The sequence below is a fragment of the Microtus ochrogaster genome (genome assembly GCF_000317375.1).
Source record: "Microtus ochrogaster isolate Prairie Vole_2 chromosome 14 unlocalized genomic scaffold, MicOch1.0 chr14_random_3, whole genome shotgun sequence".
Lineage (NCBI taxonomy): Eukaryota > Metazoa > Chordata > Mammalia > Rodentia > Cricetidae > Microtus > Microtus ochrogaster.
The window spans coordinates 14,699,229-14,722,126 of record NW_004949098.1 but is presented as its reverse complement, the minus strand read 5'-3'; the positions used below and the strand labels follow the sequence as shown (position 1 = coordinate 14,722,126).

The 22,898-nt window shown below is 38.8% G+C and overlaps 1 long non-coding RNA gene and 1 pseudogene across 1 annotated transcript; one reads left to right on the top strand and one right to left on the bottom strand.

Annotated features, from left to right (window-relative positions):
- Nucleotides 1–22,898, bottom strand: part of LOC113458017 — a 211,828-nt pseudogene that overhangs the window by 122,775 nt on the left and 66,155 nt on the right.
- On the top strand, nucleotides 15,687–17,029 carry LOC113458020. The gene is made up of 2 exons (XR_003378466.1): nucleotides 15,687–15,820; nucleotides 15,989–17,029. It is a non-coding gene; the product is annotated as an uncharacterized LOC113458020 (long non-coding RNA).

Genomic DNA, 22,898 nt, shown 5'->3' with positions numbered 1-22,898 from the left:
TCAGTGGTTAAGAGCATTGCCTGCTCTTCCAAAGGTCCTGAGTTCAATTCCCAGCAACCACATGGTGGCTCACAACCATCTGTAAGAGGTCTGGCGCCCTTTTCTGGCCTTTGGGCATACAGACAGAATATTGTATACATAATAAATAAATAAATAAATAAATAAATAAATAAATAAATAAATAATTTAAAAAAAGAGATAAATGAAAATACACTGGAAAGAAAGTATATGAATGCAATCATTATGGTATAGCCTTTGCATGTATATCTTTAATATCATGAGGTAAAATCATACTACAGATAAATCCTGTAAATGTAGTCAGTGTGCTAAAGTTTTGCACTTTATAAAGGAGTGAAACTTTTTGTGTGCAGTTAATCTGTTTTTATATTCATTTTCATATTACCTACCTGAAAAAGATACTGAGGTCTTATTATAAAATACCTGTTTAAATCTTTATCCAACACAAATATAATCAGTTACAGAAGAGTATTAATTCTGTAGAAAAGTTTGACAGTGTCAAAAAAGTTTTCAAATATTGATATCCATTTTTATATTCTATGTACTCACATACTCATGGAACAAATGAATATATGAAAACCTATGTGTAGGGTAAAAGGGCCAGACCAAGAAATACACACACACACACACACACACACACACACACACACACCCTAAACCTGAAAGCAGAGCCAGTGAAAGACATAAATTTTCACCACCCTAAACTTGGAGCCAATGAGACACACCCTGACTCTTAAACTAGAGCCACATAAACACTTTCAGCCCCTGTATCCAGAGCTAGTGAAAGAAACACCCTGACCCTAAAATCAGACCCAAAATGTGGACAGGGGCCATTAAAAGAAACACACTTTGTCTCTGAAACTAGATCCAAATAAACACTCTACCCTTGTTCAACTGATCACAAAATCACCTAATCCCTGAGCTCAAAACCAACCAATTAAAGAGCCCCAAATCCAGTAAGTGTCTGCAACTTTTAACACTCAGGGAAAATCTTCTACCTGGAAAATCCCTGCCCATTTATAAGCCCTGTTTCTAATCAATCGGCAGCTTCTCTTTCTACCCTGGCAGATGTAGCCCGTCTTCTGAATTAATCCCTTTTAAATGAGTTTTGGATTAAGACCTTTCCCCTGAGCAATGATAAACTCCCTAGTTGTTTGTAGTAGAGAAACAGTGGACAACTCTGCTGGTAAACTCCCTTAAAGGTATGAAGCAGTACCATTTTGTGGGAGACTGCTATATTTTTGCAGCAGTTCCCCCCTTGCTTAAGATAAGAAGTGGCCAGATGGTAGTGGCACATTCCTTTAATCCCAGCACTCAGGAGGCAGAGGCAGGCAGATCTCTGTGAGTTAAAGGCCAGCCTGGTCTACAAATGTTTGTTCCAGGACAGGCTCCAAAAACTACAGAGAAACTCTGTCTCAAAAAACCAAAGGGGAGGTGAAGAACTAAAACCAAACAAACAAAACAAGTGAAGCCAAGAAATAACAATTTGGTTTGGGACTGAGATGAAATAGACAACTTTGCTAGGAAACTCTGGTGGAACAAAACAGAGAAGCAATGGCCAATTCTGCTGGGAACCTCCCTCAGGGGAGTTCAGCAGAGCAGCAATGAATATCTCTGCTGGGAAACTCTTAGACTGAAATCAGGCCTAGCTGTAAAGGCTCTCTTCGGGAGAAGAGAGATTGCTGCATTCTGAGGAGAGAACAAATTCAGATAGAGCATGACACTCAGGATACTTTTTCCTATATATCTGTAGGTCTCCAGGATACGTTCTTATCACAGTTGTAGGCATAGCCTGACTTCTGATAGTACAGTAGGTACCTTTTTCTTCAGGGCCGTATGTAACCAGGATATCTTCCCTCCACAACTTCATTTATAGCTGGAATTCCATCATCCAGGGTGTCTTTCTCTTCACAGATGAATATACCCAGAATTTCTTCACTTCACAGGTGTAGGTATAGCCTGCATTCCAACATTCAGTGTACCTTTCTCTTTAGAGAGGTAACAGTCCAGGATACCTTCCTTCCATAGCTTCAGGTGTAGCCTGACTTCCTGACAGTCAGCATACTTTTCTACTCAAAGCTGTAGGTATCCAGCATACTTTCCCTTCACAGCTGTAGGTATGGCATGCCTACTGATAGTAAGGATACCATTTTCTTCACAAACTTAAGGTATTAAGGATAACTTCCTTCCATAGCTTCAGTTATAGCCTGACTTCCCCAAAATCAGGATACCTTTCTATTCACAGCTGTAGGTATCCTGGATATCTTCTCTTCACAGATTTAGATATAGACTGACTTCAAAAGTCAAGGGACCTTTCAGGATCCAGGATGCCATCCCTCTACATCTTCAGGTATAACCTGATTTTTCAACAGTCAGAGTAACTTTCTTCTCACAGCTTTAAATACCTTCCATTCACAACTGTAGATATAACCTGACTCTACAATATTCCCTCCAGAGCTGTAACACTTGAAGTATTAGTTTAAACAATCAGATAACCCTTTTGGATTTTGGCTTTTATACACATCTCTTCAATTAAATGAAATAACTAATTGTGGTATAAAATTGTGTGGATTTGTTAGTTTCTTTTCTGTTTTTGTGATAAAATGTCTAGGTCAATTTATAAAAGAGTTTCATTTGGCCCTTGGTTTCAGAGGGATACAAAAGAGGCATGGAAAAAGGAGTCAAACATGTCTGCTAAAGCAGGAAGCTAACAATTCACATTGTTAGTCTGCAGCATTGAGATACATATTTTTTTTATTGAATCTTTTGATAACCATATACAGGGTCTTTCAATCAAGTGATAGCAGGCAGAGGAAGCACTGGGATATCTTAATCATCAGCATTATAATGACATTTGGGACCTGGAGAGATGGCACAGTAGTATTGATTCTTTTGGGTACCCAAGTTTGATTTCTATCACTCACACAAGTTTGGTCAGAATTTTGTGTATTTCCAGGTTGCGGAGATCTGTTGAATTCTTCTGGCCTCTTAGGAAATGAGATATGGAAATGGTGAAAAGACAGATATATATGTGATTCCCTAGTTTAAAAGGGTTCTGTAATGGTAAAAGTTTAAGTGCTGCAGATCTTTGGTGGCTGCGAGGCAGAAACACTGCAGGTTCCCCCAGCAGTGTTTGTGGGCCATGTGGCAGCAGGCAGCAAACAGCTAGTCCCCGAGAGCAGCCAGTCCCAGGCAGGAATGGTGCAGTTCCATGAGTAGCTGCAAGAGGCTACAAGGGGAAACAGATGCACACGTCATGAGACCAGGCCACAGGTCTCCGGAGGCAGCTGGTCCTGGGCAGGAAGCTAAGCTGCAAGTGAGAAAGAGATGGATAGGCATGCCATGAAAAGTGAGGTTGGATATTTGTGGGTTATGGAAGGTAAGTTGGAGAAGGAAAAGAGGACAGAGACAGAGAGAGAAACTGAAACTGGGGAAGGCGAGAAGTGGGGAGAATTAGAAACTGCCTCTTAGAGGGGGAGAGGGAAAAGGAAGATACTCGGGTTGCAGGAAGGAAGATCTGCCTGCCTCATCAGACAGGGGAGGTAGTGGACATGGGCAGATCATTACAGCTTCCCTTCATGTGCCTGTTATGTTAAAAAGAATGAAATTTAAGTGTACAAATTTTGTCAGTGAGTATACCAAGTGAATGCCGAATACCAGTGGTGACCAGAAGATGGTATCTGATACCCTGTGACTGGAGGTATAGACAGTTCTGAGCTGTCTCATGGGTGCTGAGCCTTCTGTCTAGCCCCATGAACATGCAGTTGATAGTAATAAAGTATGAATGGCTGATGTGAGTTCATCATTTTTCTTCTGTTTTTCAAAAATAAGGTTTCTCTATAGCTTTGGAGCCTGTTCTGGAACCCACTCTCTAGATCAGACTGGCCTCAAACTAAAAAAGAGATTGGCCTCTCTGCCTCTCAAGTGCTGAGAATAAAGGCATGCACTTCCCCCTTCCACACACACACACACACACACACACACACACACACACACACACACACACACAATTTATCTTTACCTCAAACCAGATAATCCAGAAGAAATATAAGATTGATAGCATCAGAAACTAACCTATATTTGGTTCTTAAAGAATATTGCAGGCCCAAACCTCTACAACATGAGGGAAAGGTACAAACAATAATCAGCACAGAAAGTCACAATAAATGCCTTTAAAAGATGGTTGAATATTTATTGAAAAGCACAAGAGTGAATTTGTCTCCAGTGGTGTAAAAAGGCAGCAATTGGAGCTCACAAGATCACATGTCAGGTCTGACCCTCCTTGAGTTTATACTCCCTATAAGGAGAGAAAAGGAACTTGTAGGCATGAAATCTGACTTGTCTAAATGGGAACATATTATGTTTCCCTAACGTGTGTAACACCTTCAGTTAGGAGCTGTGAGTGGTGGCGACTCTAGAGGACAGCCAGGTTGTGTAGGCATCCTGAGACATGAACTGAAGTCTCTAAGGCCAAGGCAATCAGGCATTTACAAAGAGCTATGGGGTTTGTAAGAATTGCTAGAGATGGAGTAGTTTGGGGTGTGAAAGCCCAAGGCTCAAATGCAGGGGTGCAGTACTTGTGATCAGCCTGAGGACAAATTGGCAAAACCTGTACTCTGTATATATTCAGCTATGTGGGCCATCCCTCTTAGGTCTTCCATCCTTTACTTTTTGGTGAATTCATATATCTGTCAATGATAGTACCCTGCACTCTTCATTTTGCAGTCTCCACTTGGACCTTAAAGCTTCTAAGTTTTCAGACCATCAATCACTGGTACCAGCCTGCCTGGAAGGAATAAGGATATTCTAAGAGGCATTTTTATCTCTCCCTTTGGCTAACTAACAACTAGAGAAGCAGTAACGACCATGAAATTCTAATTTCACTGGGAAACTCATTGTAATAGACGACTAACTACTCCAGATGAGATTGTCTGTACTAAGGGAATGTTTTTTTCTTCATCTGACCAACTTGCAGAACAGACTGGAGCTGAGGTTGGAGGAGGGTTTTAGAGATGGTAAAACTTTCATTAAAGGGCTTAGTTATATTGCTTAGCTGTGCATATCTCTTGCCATATGTATAAACCCCAAAGATGGATGAATTGCCTTTTATCTTTATCACTGTTCTGAATTAGTCACACTGAAAAAAATGCATGTTTACAATTTTTATTAATAATTTGATTTATTTTCTATTGTTTTCCTATTTTAAAGAATAGTCTCAGTATAAATATTTGTATAGCCTAGAAATCAGTATATTTACTAGTCTCTTCTAGGACATCATAAAGATTTGCACAGCTTGTCTCCAGGGTACCTCATTTATTGGTGGGCACGTCACAGAAAACTAACTTGGTTTGTTTTTGTTTTTGTTTATTCAAGAGAAGGTTTATTTGTGTAGCCTTGGCTGTCCTGGATCTATCTCTGTAAACTAGGTCGACCTTGAGTTTACAGAAATCCACCTTCCTCTACCTCCCACATATTAGGGTTAAAGGCATGTACCAACACCATCTAGTGTAACTTGATTCTTTTAATATGGATAATAAGAGTGAATGATTGGCCTGCCTGGTTAGGGTACACAGGACACAGGCTCTGGTATGAAGTGCAGTATCAGAAGAAGGCTTCCATCAAATGCAGGCCTTCTGTCTTATAGTCTACTGTCTTACAACTATGAGAAATGTTTTCCTTTATCTTTGAGTCAATTATAATTCATCAAGGCTGGGCCCTACCTGGTCAGTGAGAAAGGGAAAATAGGTCAGTAAATAAATGTTTTTCACCTTCTCTGGATTTTTTTTGCAAAATTACAAGTGAAGAGGAACCTGTGTAAGAATTGAGCTTACTGGCCAACTTTAAACAGGTGTAGTCCCAGCACAGAAAGTGATGGACAAGAAGGAGCATGAAAGTTTTCCTACTTTGACTGTAGCTCACATTAGAAATAAGTAGTGAGGTACTGTAGGAATTCCTACCACCAGTGGCTTTTAAGTTACCCACTCACTTGGACATGGCCTCTTTTTTTTTCTCTGTTTATTTATTTATTAAAGGTTTCTGTCTCTTCCTCGCCACCACCTCCCATTTCCCTCGTCCCCCTCCCTTGTCAGCCCACAGAGCTATCAGGGTTCCCTGCCCTGTGGGAAGTCCAAGGACCACCCACCTCCATCCAGGTCTAGTAAGGTGAGCATCCAAACTGCCTAGGCTCCCACAAAGCCAGTATGTGCAGTACTGGCTTTGTCCCACGTACTGGCTTTGTGGGACATGGCCTCTTTTACTGTTTGTGCCAATGCAAAGTGCATGTCCAGCCACTTTTCCCACTGTGAGATTTGGTTGCTGTTCTTCGTTCCAGCAGAGGATTGTGATTTGTGAGTCTACCCCTTAATAAATAACCCTCTATTATTCTCAGTTCTCAGCTAGTGTGAATTTCTTTTAAGCGCCCTTCTTCATCTGGAGCCCAACGTAGATTCAGATTCCACACCTACCATTTGGATGGTCTAAAGGCCTAACTGGTCCTGAACTAATTAATTTTAGATGATTATTAAATGTGACTGAACATGTTTTTGTATCCACAGAACAGGGTGTCATGAATCTGGATAAAGAACTGAACTTATAATAAAACCAATTGCAGTAGTTACACTAGTTTGACCAGTACAGAACTGAATAATATAATGTGGCCCAATCAAAAATAATTATTTTAGAGGTTAAGATGAACATCCTGAGGGAATTTGTGTGACTAGTACTTGGTTGTGCCCTTTACAAATTCCTAGCCTCTGAAGCCCATGGCCCTATAACATGTTTCAACTCTTAAAAATATTTTTGGGGTATTATAATTACATCATTTCCCTCATGTCTTTATTGATTCTAAGCCCATCCATACACACTATTGTTTTCTAATTTGTGATCTCTTTTTTTCTTTAACAAAAGTTACTATTTGAATGTGACCTATGTTTGGTTTTACCATATCTGATCTACGAACAAAAGGCTTGATTGCACTTGTCAGTGTTTCATGGATTATACACATAACGGACTCCATATCTTGTAAGAAGAACTAGAAGTGCTCTGAGTGACTGGAATAGTTTCTGCTAAATAAAATTTCCCAGATTATAAAACTGTCTGCCCCTAGGGTGGAAAGGCAGAAGTGTGAAAGTCTATAGTGCCTTAGTCATTTGATCTCTGCTCATATCATAGTGCAGCTGCTACTGTTTGGGGGCCAGTTAGGTAATGCTAGATACTGAGGGACCCTGGGCAAATCTAGTAATCAGGAACACAAGTGGGTTTTTTCTACAGTTCTCCATTATGATATGATAAGTCATGCCATAGTGAGTAGGGGCACATTGCCTTCCATGCAAGAGGAGCAGGTTTGCTGAGCTGTCAAATGTGCTTGAGTTGAATGGCCCATGAGACAGACTGGTTCTGTTGGCCAATGTGTTCACCCCTGGACAGAACGGCTGGATGAAGACAATTGGATCAGCAGCAGCATCTGATTGCTTCCATATCAGTGAATGTTTTTTCATATCCAATACCTAAAAAATTGAGACCCTTAAAAAAAGAAATGCAAACAAAAACAACTTTGAGATAACATCTTATGCCTATCAGAATGGGTAGGATCAAAACCACCAAAGATAGCTTATGCTAGAGAGAATGTGGAGTAAGGGAAATACTCATCCATTGCTGGTGGGAATGCAAACTTGTACAACCATTTTGGAAATCCATATGGTGGTTTCTCAGATAATTGGGGATCAGCTTACTTCAGGATCCAGCAATACCACTCCTGGGCATATACCCAAAAGATGCTCAATCATACTACAAAGACATTTGTTTAACAGTGCTCATAGCAGCATTATTTGTAATAGCCAGAATCTTTAGAAAACCTAGATGCTACTCAACTAAAAATGCTTAAAGAAAATGTGGCACATTTACATATTAGAGTACTACTCAGTGGTTAAAAATAATGATGGGGCATGAATCTGGGACCTACAATGGAGTAGGGAGGAACCAGATATCTCTGTGGGATCAGGCATGAGGCTGGGACCTCATAGAGAGTAGGCCTGAGCCAGGACTTCTGTGGTCCAGGCATTGGTCTGGGACATCAAAGGGAATCTGCAGGTCCAAGAGTGAGTCTGGGATTTCTGAGGGAATAAGCCTAAGCCAGGTCTTCTGTGGGTCTGGGCACACCCAAGCCTTGAACTCTGAGGGAGTAGACCAGAGCCAAAGTCATTTAAAGGACCAACCCCAAGCCAGGGACGTGTGCAGGAATGGATCCAGACGAGGGATATTTACAGAAACAGGTCTGAGCCAAAAACATACCTAGAGCAGGCCTGAGAAAACAAACTCCAAGGGAGTTTAGCAAAGCCCAGGAGCACTGAGTGACCTCCAGGAACAGGCATGACCAAAAGGGTAACTAGAACTGTGGCACTGACTATACTACAATAAACAACCATCTGGGCCTTGGATTCACTAGCACCTAGTACATTAATCAACAGAATCACTGACAACCCCAACCAAACCTATTAGAGGAAAACATGAGTAGAAAAGGAAAGATCACATGTGACACCACAAAGAGCACCATGAGAAAAGTAAAACCTAAATATCATACAACAGTAAGATTTGAACAACCAAATATAGATGAAGCAGAAGAAAATGACCTAAAAAATAACTTCAGGAGAATGTTTGAAACTCTTAAAGAGGAAATGAGAAATTCCCTCAAAGAAATGGAGGAAAAGACAAACAAAAAATTAGAAGACATCAACAAATCCCTTAAAGAAAATCAAGAAAAAGCAGTCAAACATATGAAAGGAACTATTCAAGACTTGAAAACTGAAATAGGGACAATCAAGAAAACACAAGTTGAGGGAATTATAGAAACAGAAATCATGAGGAAACGATCAGGAACCAAAAATGCAAGCATGAACAGCAGAATAAAATAGATGGAAGAGAGAATCTCAAGCACTGAAAATACAATAGAGGAAATAGACTCATCGGTAAAAGAAGACATTAAATCTAACAAAAGCTTAACCCAAAATATCCAGGAAATTTAGGACACCATGAAAAGGCCAAACCTAAGATTAATAGGTATATCAGATGGAGAAGAAGTTCAACTCAAAAGCATAGAAAATATATTTAACATATTCATAGAAGAAAACTTCCCAACCTAAAGAAAGATATGCCTACGAAAAGACAGAAAGTTTAGAGAACACCAAATACACTGGATCAAAAAAAGTCCCCTTACCACATAATAATCAAAACACTATACATACAAAGTAAAGAATGAATATTAAGAGCTGAAAAGGAAGAAGGCCAAGTAACATATAAAGGCAGAACTATCAGAATTACAACTGACTTTTAATTGGAGACAATGAAAGCCATCATGTCATGGTCAAGTTTTATGCAGACATTAAGAGGCAACGGATGCCAGTCCAGACTACTATACCCTGGAAAACTTTTAATTACCATAGGAGAACAAAACAAGATGTTCCATGAAAAAAAACAGATTTAACTAATACCTAGCCACAAACCCAGTTCTAGACAAAATACTAGAAAAAAAAACTCCAACCCAGGGAAGTTGGCTACAAAAACAGACAATTGATGATCTCATAGCAACAAATTCCAAAGAAGGGGGAAACGCACAAATTAACATCACCAACAGCGAACACTAAATTAACAGGAGATAGCAATCACTGGTCATTAATATCCATTAATATAAATGGACTCAACTCACCTATAAAAAGGCACAGGCTAGCAGATTGGAAGCAAAAGCAGAATTTATCCTTTTGCATATAAGAAATACACCTTAACCTCAAAGACAGACATCATCTCAGCGTAAAAGTCTGGGAAAAAATATTCCAATCAAATGGACCTAATAAACAAGTGGGTGTTGCTATCCTAATATCTAACAAACTAGACTTCAAACTAAAATCAATTAAAAGAGACAAAGAAGGACATTTCATACTAGTCACAGGAAAAATCCATCAAGTGGATTTTTCAATACTGAACATCTATGCCCCCAAAACAAGGGCACCCTCATATGTAAAAGAAACACTTCTAAATCTTAGATAACACATTAAACTCCACAAAATAATAGTGGGAAACTTCAACCCTCTACTCTCACCACTGAACAGGTCAGTCAGACAAAATATTAACAGAGAAACAAGGAAACTAACAGATGTTATGACGCAAATAGACTTAACAACCATCTATAAAAGATTCCATCCAAAAAGAGAAGAATATACCTTCTTCTCAGCACCTCATGGAACCTTCTCAAAAATTGACCATATATTTGGTAACAAAACCAACTTCAACAATTACCGAAAAATTGGGATAACCTCATGTATCTTATCAGATCACTATGGTTTAAAACTAGAATTCAAAAGCAACACTAATTTCAAAAAAAACCCACAAACACATGAAAATTAAACAATGCTCACCTGAATCATCAATGGGTCAAGGAAGAAATAAAGGAAGAAATTAAAGACTTCCTGAAATTCAATGAAAATGACCACACAACATACCCAGATTTATGGAACACAATGAAAGCAGTGTTAAGAGGATAGTTCATAGTACTAAATGGCTACATAAGAAGCTGGAAAAATCCCACACTAGTGAATTAACAGAACATTTGAAAACTTTAGAACAAATAGACGCAAACTCACCCAAGAAAACTAGATGGCAGCAAATAATCAAATTGAGAGCAGAAATCAACAAAATAGAAACAAAGAAAACAATCCAAAGAATCAATGAGACAAAGAGTTGGTTCTTCGAGAAAATCAACAAAATAGACAAATCTTTATCCAAACTAACCAAAAGGCAGAAAGAGAATATCTAAATTAACAAATTCAGAATTGAAAAAGTAGACATAACAACAGACACAGAGGAAATACAGAGAATCATCAGGTCATATTTCGAAAACCTGTACTCCACAAAATTGGAAAACTTAAAGGAAATAGACAATGTTCTGGATAAATATCACTTACCAAAATTAAATTAAGACCAGATAAGCAAACTAAACAGACCTATAATGGCTAAAGAAATAGAAACAGTCATCAAAAGTCTCCCAACCAAAGTAAGTCCAGGACCAGATAGTTTCATCTCAGAATTCTATAAGACTTTCAAAGACCTAATACCAATGCACCCCCAAATTATTCTACACAATAGAAAGAGAAGGAACAATGCCAAACTCTTTTTATGGGGCTACAATTACCCTGATACCCAAACCACAGAAAGACATTACTAAGAAAGAGAATTACAGAGCAATCTTACTCATGAACATTGATGCAAAAATACTCAATAAAATACTGGTAAATCAATCTCAAGAACACATCAGAACCATCATCCACCATGATGAAGTCAGCTTCATCCCCAAATGTTGGGATGGTTCAACATACAAAAATCTGCCAAGGTAATCTACCATATAAACAAACTGAAAAATAAAAGCCACATGATCCTCTCATTAATGCTGAAAAAGCTTTTGACAAAATACAACATCCCTTCATGATAAAGGTCTTGGAGAGAGCAGGGATAAAGGAATATACCTAAATATAATCAAGGCAATATACAGCAAGCCAACAGCCAATATCAAACTAAATGGAGAGAAACTTTCAGCGATTCCACTGAAATCAGGAGCAAAACAAGGTTTTCCACTCTTTACATATCTATTCAATATAGTTCTTGAGGTTCTAGCTAGAGTAATAAGTCACCAAAAGGAGATCAAAGGAATACAAATAGGAAAAGAAGATGTCAAACTCTCACTGTTTGCTGATGATATGATAGTTTACAAAAGCGACCCAAAAAAATTCTACCAAGAAACTTCTACAACTCATAAACACTTACAGTAATGTAGCAGGATACAAGATTAACTCAAAAAAAAAGTAGCTCTCCTGTACTCAGATGATAAAGAAATCACAGAAATGTTACCCTTCACAAAGCCACAAATAGCATAAAATATCTCAGAGTAACTTTAACCAAATAGGTGGAAGACTTGTATGACAAGAACTTTAAATCTTTGAAGAAAGAAATTGAAGAAGACACTAAAAAATGGAAAGATCTCCCATGGTCTTAGGTTGGTAGAATTAACATAGTAAAAATGACAATCTTACCAAAAGTAATCTACAGAGTCAATGCAACGCCCATCAAAATCTCAGCAAAATTCTTCACAAAACTTGAAAGAACGGGTACTGGACTTCATATTAAAAAAGCAAAAAATCCAGGATAGCCAAAACAATTTTGTACAATAAAAGAACTTTTGGAGGCATCACAATCCCTGACCTCAACCTATACTAGAGAGCTACAGTACTGAAAACAGCCTGGTATTATTATAAGGACATGGAGGACCAGTAGAACTGAATAGAGGCCCCGGATATAAATCCACACACCTTTGAACACCTGATTTTTGACAAAGAAGCAAAAAATATCAAATGGAAAAAAGAAAGCATATTTAAAAAATGGTGATAGCATAACTGGATATCAATATGTAGAAGGATGAAAATAGACCCATATCTATCACCATGCACAAAACTCAAGTCCAAATGGATAAAAGACCCCAACATATAGACAGCCACACTGAACCTTATAGAAGAGAAAGTGGGAAGTACACTTGAATTCATTGTCACAGGAGACAACTTGCTAAATATAACCCCAGCAACACAGGCAATTAATAAATGGGAACTCCTGAAACTGAAAAGCTTATATAAAGCAAAGGTCGTGGCCAACAAGACAAAACAACAGCCTACAGAATGGGAAAAGATCTTCACTAACCCTACATCAGACAGAGGTCTGATCTCCATAATATACAAAGAATTCAAGAAATTGTTCATCAAAAGAACAAATAATCCAGTTAAAAAAGTAGAGTACAGAACTAAACAGAGAACTCTCAACAGAGAAATCTAAAATGGCCGAGGACACTTAAGGAAATGTTCAATATCCTTAGTCATCAGAAAAATGCAAATCAAAACAACTCTGAGATTCCATCTTACACCTGTAAGAATGGCCAAGATCATAACACTGATGACAACTTATGCTGGAGAGGTTGTAGGGAAAAGGGAACACTTCTGCATTGCTGGTGGGAATGAAAGATGCTGCAGCCCCTTTGGATGTCAATGTGGTGATTTCTCAGAAAATTGGAAAACAAACTTCCTCAAGACCCAGCAATACCACTTTTGGGTATATATCCAAAGGATGCTCAATCGTGCCACAAGGACGTGTGCTCAACTATGTTCATCGCAGCTTTGTTTGTCATAGCCAGAACCTAGAAACAACCTAAATAACCCTCAACCAAAGAATGGATAAGGAAAATGTGGTATATTTACACAATAGAGTACTACATTGCAGGAAAAAAAAATGGCATCTTGAATTTTGCAGGCAAATGGATGGAGCTAGAAAACATCAATTTTCGTGAGGTATCCTAGAACCAGAAAGAGAATTATCACATGTACTCAGTCCTAAGTGGTTTTTAAACATAAAGCAAAGAAAACCAGCCCACAAATCACAATCCCTGAGAAACTAGACAACAATGAGGACCCTAAGAGAGTCATTCATAGATCTAATCTACATGGGTAGTAGAAAAAGACAAGGTCTCTTCAGTAAATTTGGAGTATGGGGACATTGGGACAGTGTTGAAGAGGAGGAGAGAGGCAGGGAGGGGAGCAGAGAAAAATGTAGAGCTCAACAAAAATCAATAAAAAAAAAGAAAAAAAATGACATCTTGAATTTTACATGCACATGGATGCAACAAGAAAACACTATCCTGAGTGAGGTAACCCAAACTCAAAATGACAAATGTAGTATGTACCCACTCATATGTGGATACTAGCTATAGACAAAGAATATTGAGCATATAGTACGAGTCTAAAGAAACTAAGTAATAAGTTGAACCCTAAGAAAAACATATATAGATCTACTGAGAATGTCAAAATAGACAAGATAGCCTGATAAGTTGGGAGCATGGGTGTGGGTGGAGAAGGTAAGATGGAAAGGAAAGAAGAAGGGAGAAGGGGAGAGGTGACGGGATCTTGAGGAATTGGAATATTTGAGATGGAGGAAGGACAGAGATAAGAGCAAGGAAAGAGATTTCTTGTTTGAGGGAGGCATTATGGGGTTAACAAGAAACCTGGCAGTAGAGAAATTCCCAGAAATCCACAATTATGACCCAAGCTAAGACTCTAAGCAATAGAGGAGAGGGGGCCCATACTGGCTTTGCCCTATTGGCAGACTAAAGAATATCTTAAATATCACCATAGGACCTTCATCCAGCAACAGTCGGAAACACAGGCAGAGACCCACATCAGTGCACTGGACTGACCTCCCAAAGTCCAGTTGAACAGTGAGAGGAATGAGAGTATGAGCAAATAGGTCAGGACAATGATAGGTACAACCACTGAAACAGTCTGCCTGTGATAATGGGAGGTCACCAACACCACATGGACTTGGAAGAAACAAGCATAGGACCAAACTAGTTACTCTGAATGCGGTTGACAGTTGCTTGGCTGAGGCAGACTCAGGAGACCACTGGCAGTGACACCAGGATTTATCCCTACTGCTTGTACTGGGTCTTTGGGAACTTATTCTCTTTGGATGGATACCTTACTCAGCCTAGATATAGTAGGGCGGGCCTTAAACCTTCCGCAAAGTAATGTGCCTTACTATCTCTGAGGAGGGGATGTGGGTATGTTGGGGGTTATGTGAAAGTAATGGGAAGAGGGGAGGGATTGGGAACTTGGATTCATATGTATAATGATAAAATATGGTTATTTTTCTTTTTTAAAAAAACAATGGGAGAATTCTTTTATGAAATCAGAAATAAAGACGATATAGAAAGATTCCCCAAGATTCATCATGGGCTCTCTATAACTTTAAAGATAAAGGAACATAATTCAAATTGAATATAGGCTAAAGTAAAACTTCTGATCAAGCTTAAACATGAATTTTCTGTCTCAGGTGCTATCATTTTTTAATAAATAAAATGAAACTTATTTGAAAAATATGCTCAGATATCCTCAGATAATAATATGACATGAGCTAAACAGTAACAGAGCATGGTGCATATTGAGAATTATAGTTAGGCAGATAAGTTGCTCTTCATGAATTCCAGTCCAGGCTTCTCTTAAACCCAACATGACGTAGACTCCTGATCAAATAATAGTTGCTACAAAATTTTCATCCATTTTCATGGGAGATTTTTTTTCTATTCTCCTGGTGATGTCATAAGAGTTTGATTATGTCAGAAATGTCACCAACACCTGGTTTCCAGGCCACATAATTAGATGCTGCTATTCCAAGTGTTTTATGGGCATGGTCATCTGATTGGATTGGAATGCGTTAGTGAGCTTTATGTTGAGCAGTTTCTAGAAAAACAGGAAGCAGATAAGGTTTCTAGAAGCTCTCTGAGAACATTGTAAACAATTATCCTCAAAATACCTTTATGATGGGAGAAATATGCCTTAAACTACTCTGCATAGCATGATCAAATTAAGCTGGCCTTCAAACAAACACGTGGGTAATACTCTACGTTACTGGATTGTACCATAAGGAAGGAAAAGAAAAATGGAAATTTCCTTCCTTATCAGTGTAATGTTTACAAATATGTAGATGTTTTCCTGGATTAACCAGGTTTGTGCTACTAAAAGGACAACAGGATTTTATAAGCCATGAACAGCCTAGTCTCTATCTTCCTATTTGCATACTTCATCCCCAGAAACCACAGATGGCTCACAGTTGTTTTGAAGAGAAGTACTTATGAGACGAGCAACAATTCTCCAGAGACTGAGATTAGACAGCACAATAGATCGCCATGTGTTGACATTCAGCTTTCTGCTAATTAGTGTCACAGGTAAGAAGGAGGAGCACATTTAAGATCAGAATCCACAATCTGAGGAAATTTGAATATTGAATAAAATTTTTCATTTTCTTTCTTCTGAATATTAGGTTGTATGAAGTTATTTTTATATTTCTATGTTTACTAACATCTCGTTTTTCTTTTGTTTTCTCCCGATAACAGTGTCCAAGGGAGAAATTGTGCTCACCCAGTCTCTAGCATCCATGGCTGCATCTCAAGAGGAGAAGGTCACCATGACCTGCAGGGCCAGTTCAAGTATAGTCTCCAGTCACTTGCACTGGTATCAGCAGAAATCTGGAGGCTCCCCTACACTCCTAGTTTATGGCACATCCAAACTGGCTTCTGGAGTCCCAGCTGGCTTCTGTGGCAGTGGGTCTGGGACCTCTTACTCTCTTGCAATCAGCAACTTTGAAGCTGAAGATGCGGCCACTTATTTCTCTCAACAGAGGCATAGTAGCCCACCCACACAGTGACAGAGTCTTGAACAAAAACTCTTTGCCTACCTGGAGCACAGATAATTCCTCCTAGAGATGAAACAGGGCCTTATGTTTCATTGTAGTAATCCATAAAATAAACGGTAATTTACAGATTACTTACTAGGCCATTTGCAGCTTTTGGTAAATTAGTGTCTCCATAATATCCCACTGTACTTCACTGTTGCTCTTGTTTGGCCACCATTGTTTATTCTCTATTTTGGTTCTATTTTTGTTTCTTTGATTTGTTGATGGGAAATGTAGCAGGCATTTCTCTTCAGCTGTTTTACAGGACATCTCATAGCAGTCTTCACACTTGGTTTATTCTAATTACACTGATTGCAGGATCTTATCTGGCAGGTTGTTCTCCTTCAAGATAGTCAGCTCCTAAAAGTAAACTGCCTCTGTTATCCTTCTAAAAATAGTATCTATCCTCTTCTGACTTCTGATTTTCATTAGCTTCTGTCCCACTTATGGTATCCTGTTGATTTATGCTTGAAATGATTGTTTCTCCAAAAATTGATTTATGACTGACACTTCAGGCAAAAATATGAATAAAAAACTTGGTTCCTTGTTTTTGCTTCTCATTAAGATGCCAATGAATTCTCAGGGCTTTTCCTCCTGTTACCCATATGTCTCAAAGATCTGTCTTTGAGGAAGATTGGAATTTAAAATACAAGTACTTCATTTGAAATCATTGTATGTAAATATTTTGTGATAAATAAATTCTGTATTTATAGTAACTTATTCATATTTATTGAATTTCTTACTTAACACAATGTGGTAGTAAAGTTTCTAGCCATGACAATTATCTATTTTGACAACAGAATCGCCATCAACTGCAAAGCTAGTTCCCATGGAAAATTGGGTTCTCTAATTAATCTGTTGATTGCAAGACACCCCCATTTGACCTGAAGTATGACATCTCGATCCAGTTTTCAGTAAAGGAATAGTGAGACTTGTACACAAATCACAGAGTAATCCCATCTTGTGTCAGGTCACCACTAACTTGTTCTGGATGATACAGGGATAGAAAACAAAGCCATTCTTCCAAGAATAATTGAAGTTTAGAAGGTAATCAGCACCCCTGATGAACTGGAACTGAGTTCAAATGAATGAATGATTTCCGTAAGATTGTCATGCCTCCTTGCAGTTGCACCTGTTTCTTTGACACTAGTAATGACATAAACTGAGGTTTATTTTCATCTGGTTGTATACCTGAAATCATAAAAAAAAAAAATAAGAGCTTACTGGGAAGCACTGTGCTGAGTTTGTGAATGTGAGAAAAAACAACTCTTCATATTTTTATAAGAATTGACTTCTCAGAAACCGTTTTTGTCACCAAGAGAGATTAGAAGCCTCATTTGCTGGGGAGTTCATTTCCTCACAATTTAGAGGCCAATGCATATTCTGTACCTTCACAGGAATACCGAAAACAAGTTTACACAGAGTTCAGTGACAGTTTTCCAGGAAGATTTTACCCTCATATTCTGTTGCATGGAAAACATCAATACCCTGTGTGGCTTGGACACAACAGTGTTATATTTCTAAACTTCTTTCTAAACACCAAACCATCTGAATCATCCATAGTCATGAATTGGAGGCTAGCCCGTTATTGTGAAAAACTGGTTTTACTGTTCACATGAAGAAATATATCTCAATGATACTAAAATTAACTTTACACATTAATATCTCACACTACTATTTCAGAGGTTAAAGAGAAAGCATAATGTGAAGTTCTTATTTTCTCTTCTGTAAATCATTCATGTTATGTATAAAAATAGAATCATCGGGCAGTTAGGACTTTTGAGGAACTACTTTGCTGAGGCTTGAGTACCCAGCAATTATAAGACTAAACTTCATTTTTTAGTGAAAAAAGGAGGGAATTTAAGGAAAACAACATCCCCTCCCCGCAGCAGATGAGGACCTCACAGGAGTAGAGGGAGAATACTGAGCATAAAGAGACAGAGGTGTCTCAGAAAGCATGCACTGAAATATCAGGTGCAAACGAGGACTCCATCACTGCCTTTTTTATGCCCTATTTGTTTTTATTTTTAAATCTTCCCCTTCATGTGTAGTGAACCATCTGTGTTCCTGGTGTCCAAAGATTCAAGAAGAAATTTTTAGATCACTTGAACTGCCATTACTGATTGTTGCAAACTACCATGTGGGTAATAGGAACTGAATCTGGGAACTCTGCAAGAACAGCAGCTACTGTTAATCTCTCAGTCATTTCTTAAGATGTGATATTCTTCTACTTTAAACAAAGAGAATTTATAGGTTAAAATTAAGGGAGAGAAATGGCATTCTAGTGTGGAGAAGTCGTAGAAGAGGCAGGAGGAAAAGGCTGAGGTGATAGACATCTGGTTGGCAAGGAAAACAGGACTGACAAGGTTTTTAGATCTGGAGATATACTAGTTTACCTCTGATAAGAAGCAATTAAAAGGAAAATTGAAAAATCTTGATATATGACACATAAAATCAGGCTTCAGGTTTTTGGTAGAATCTATTCAATCAAAGACAGAACAATCCCGTTTTCATGACACAGAACAAAAGGGCTCACTCTTTGGCCATAAATAAAATATAGAATGTGGATACTGTCAAACTGCTTAAAGACTTTAAAATCTCACAAATTTATTATAGTATTTAACATAGGAAAAAAAATCTTTAAGAAAAAGGTGTTGAAGAAATTACAACTAACATTCAAAGTGTGTGAAAAAATTGAAGAATCTTTCTCTGTGATTAAGGAAAGCTGCTGAGGCAAGCCATGTGTTATTGGTGTCCCCTAATGGAGGCATAAAGAGGTCATTTGTGGTCCTGTAAATGTGAATCCTGCATTGCCTTGGAGACTGAAGGATGCTGGGGATGCCAGGGCCATGTAATCCCTGCCAAGGACAGCTCATTACATGGAGTAGATCCAGCCAAAGGGGGGGGGGAGTGTGTTGCAGTCAACAAATCTGAAAGGACTTGGAGAACTGAAGAGCACTTTGAAATGAGAGATGCAGATGCAGACTTTGGAGGTTGCTCAGGTGATTGTTTCATTCCAGTGTTTTCTCACTATGTGTCCTTCCCTATATCTTGTAAAGGTAATGTATATTATGTTCCATTATATGTTAGAAGTATGTGGTCTGTTTTCTGATTTTGATTTGAAAGGGGATTACAGTTAAGAGATTGCATAAATCTCAGAAGAGACTTTAGACTTAAGTAAATTTGATACAGTTATGAAATATAGGGACTTTTGATTTCTGACTGAATACATTATGATATGACTAGAACCATTTAGGGGCTACGGAGTGGAATGTGATGGTTTGAAAGAAAATGTAACCCAAAGAAGTGACAATATTAGGAGATATGGCTTTGTTGGACTTTGGATGACCTTGTTGGGGGAAGGGCTGTCACTGTGGAGCAGGATTTGAAGTCTCATAGTATGCTCAACACCTAGTACCTCAGACCAGTTTCTATCATCTGCATATTAAGTTATAAAACATTCAGCTCTTTCTCCAGCACCATGTTCTCCAGCATGAGAACACATTATCTCACAATGATAATGGACTGAACCTATGGACAATAAGTAACCCAATTAATTGTTTTCCTTTAAAATAGTTGCTATAGTCATGGTGTCTCTTCACAGCAATAAAACCTAAATATGGTCCTTTCCAGTTAAGCCTTGATGAGAATTCTAATAACGTCTGTGCAGTTGATCACATTTCCATGTCACTCATTACGTGTGCACAGACACTATCACAAATAGATGGTCTTCAGAAAAGTTAGAAAAACATGACCCAGGACACTCATGGAAAATCAGTTTTGAAGTTTTTGTAGGATGAGTGCTCATAAGTGTTTCCACTTTTCTAAGTGCTTGACAATTTTACAGTAACAGATGATATGGCTGCAGGGTTGGTGATATTCCCAGACTGAGCATATGATGCTAAATATGTTCAAACTTAAGAACATAATAAAGATTGGGGAGCTATAATCTCACCAATAACCCCAAAAAATCCACTGTAAAAGTTGGCAGGTGGGCCATGCTGAGGGGACCTGAGAGGTGAGTAAGTGGCCACATAGTCAGACAGCTGGAACTGCTACTCTCTGGGACCTTACCAGGGGGACACAATCCACCCCCCCCAAATCCCTAAGCTTTCCTGGCTATCCAGTGGGGTATGTTCCTGCTGCTGCTTTCTTTACACCATCTCACCCTGCCCCCAAGCCTGTCTTTTATTCCCTGAGGTTGTTGGAATCCCCAACACAGTCTTCTTCATGGCTAAAAGGGTCAGAGAGCCAGCGGGGAGTGTTTCTGCCTCTGGACCTCTGTCTTCCATCTCACCCTGCCCCCAAGCCTGCCTTTTCATCCGTGAAGTCCTTAGAACCCTGCAAGAGACCCTGCTGTCATGCTAAGGGAACTGGAGGGATTCTTGGAACCCTCAACACAGCCTGCATCAATGCTAAGGGAACCTAAGAGAGGGCAGATCAAAAAAGCTCCCAAATATTCAGTCAGCCACAGCAAAGATTGGACCAAGACGCCAAGACGCTCCTGGCCTCATTTGAAGGAAGAGATGAGTAGGCACCGATGCAAGAATTCCTCCAGCATCCTGAAAAGCAACATGGTAACACAAGAATCCAGTGAACATGCAACAAGAAGATTTGAATATCCTAACCTAGAAGAAGTAGAATGAACTGACTCTAAACATAACCTTATAAAAATGATGGAGACCTTTAAACAGGAAGTGAAAAACTCCCTTAAGGAAATGGAAGAGAAGACAAACAAAAAGTTAGAAGAAATTAATAAATCCTTCAAAGCTACCCAAGAAAGAGTAATCAAACAGGTAAAAGAAACAGTTCAAGATTTGAAGACCAAAATGGAGGTAATAAAGAAAACACAAACCAAGGGTTATGGAAAATCTGGATAAATAAACAGGAACTACAGAGAGAAGTATAATCAACAAAATGCAAGGGATAGAAGAAACAATCTCAGGCGCTGAAGAAATTATAGAGGAAAAAGACTCAGTGATCAAAGAAAATCTCAAATACAACAAATTCTTAACACAAATATCCAGGAAATCTGGGGCACCATGTAAAGACCAAGCTTAAGAATAACAGGGGTATTATCACTCTGTTAATAATAGGAGAAGAATTACAGCTCAAAGGCCCAGAAAATATATTCAACAAAATTATAGAAGAAAACTTTCCCAACTTAAAGAAGGATATCCCTATGAAAGTACAAGAAGCTTACAGAACACCAAATAGACTGGATCAAAAAAAAAAAACATATCACCTTGCCATATAATAATCAAGACATAAAGCATACAGAATAAAGATAGAATTTTAAGAGCTACAAAGGAAAAACATCCAGTAACATATAAAGGTAAATCTATTAGAATTACACCTGATTCTCTATGGAAACCACGAAAGCCAGAAGATCTTAGACAGATGTGTTGCAGACACTAAGAGACCATGGATTGTGTACATCTTTAATCCCAACACTAGAGAAGAATATAAGCAGAATAAGAAAGAATATGCTCTCTCTTTCAGTCTGAAGATTTCATAGAGGTAAATACTTGTAGTGGCTTGCCTGCTTTGTTTTTCTGATCTTTAGTTTGAGCTCCAGTATCTGCTTCTGGCTTTTTATTATTGGTGCTATAATTGGCGCCCACTGTTTGAGGGCATGAATTCATGAAAAAGACAATTGCCTCTGGCATTTTAACCACCAGGCCAGGCTTTGTAGGTAAGGACATCTCCCAAGATCAAATTCTTGAAGAAAGAGATAATGCTATTATAGAAAGGCCAAATGTATATAATGATAACACCCTGGATTTATATCATGCAGCAGCTTTGAATGCTTGGGACAGAATTGGAGAAATAGGAAGGCAAATTGAGTCATAAATGAAAGATTAATTTTGCCCAAAGGAAGCCCATATGAATTATGGTACCAAATTCAAAAGCAAGGCAAAAAAATAATTGAATCTTTGACAGAAAAATGCCAATTTTCTATGAAAAAACATAAATAGTCCTTTGAAGACAAGGTCAGCAGCTTTGGAGGAATGGAGTTGAGATACAATTAACAGTGAATCTGATAACCATGATGTTGCATGAATAGGAAAGTTGATATGCAAACGGGGGAGGAAAAAAGTCAAATGTTATAACTGTGACAAACAAGGTCACTTTAAAAGGGATTGGAAATGGCATTCCAAGAAACAATAGGTTTTTGGCACCCAACGTCGGGCTATTTTGCCCCCGACTCAAGCGGGTAGCCCGCTAGCTAACACAGCACCCTCCCGGGTGCTGTTTTTTAGTTCCTGACTCGGGCCCCAGTGCCGAGTCTGAGACAAACTCGGCCACACAGGCCCATTCTGCCTGCCTTGGCTAAGTTTACAGTGGAACCCCACTGCCTGAATTAGCAGAAGCTCAAGTACCTGCGGATTTGCAACAAAAGTCACCACAGCAGCAGATTTGGTCCAATACAAAGTGACCTGGCCAGGCTGTGGTGGCGCACGCCCTTGATACCAGTACTTGGGAGGCAGAGGCAGGCGGATCTCTGTGAGTTTGAGGCCCGCCAGGCAGTGGTGGTGCACGCCTTTAATCCCAGCACTCAAAAGGCAGAG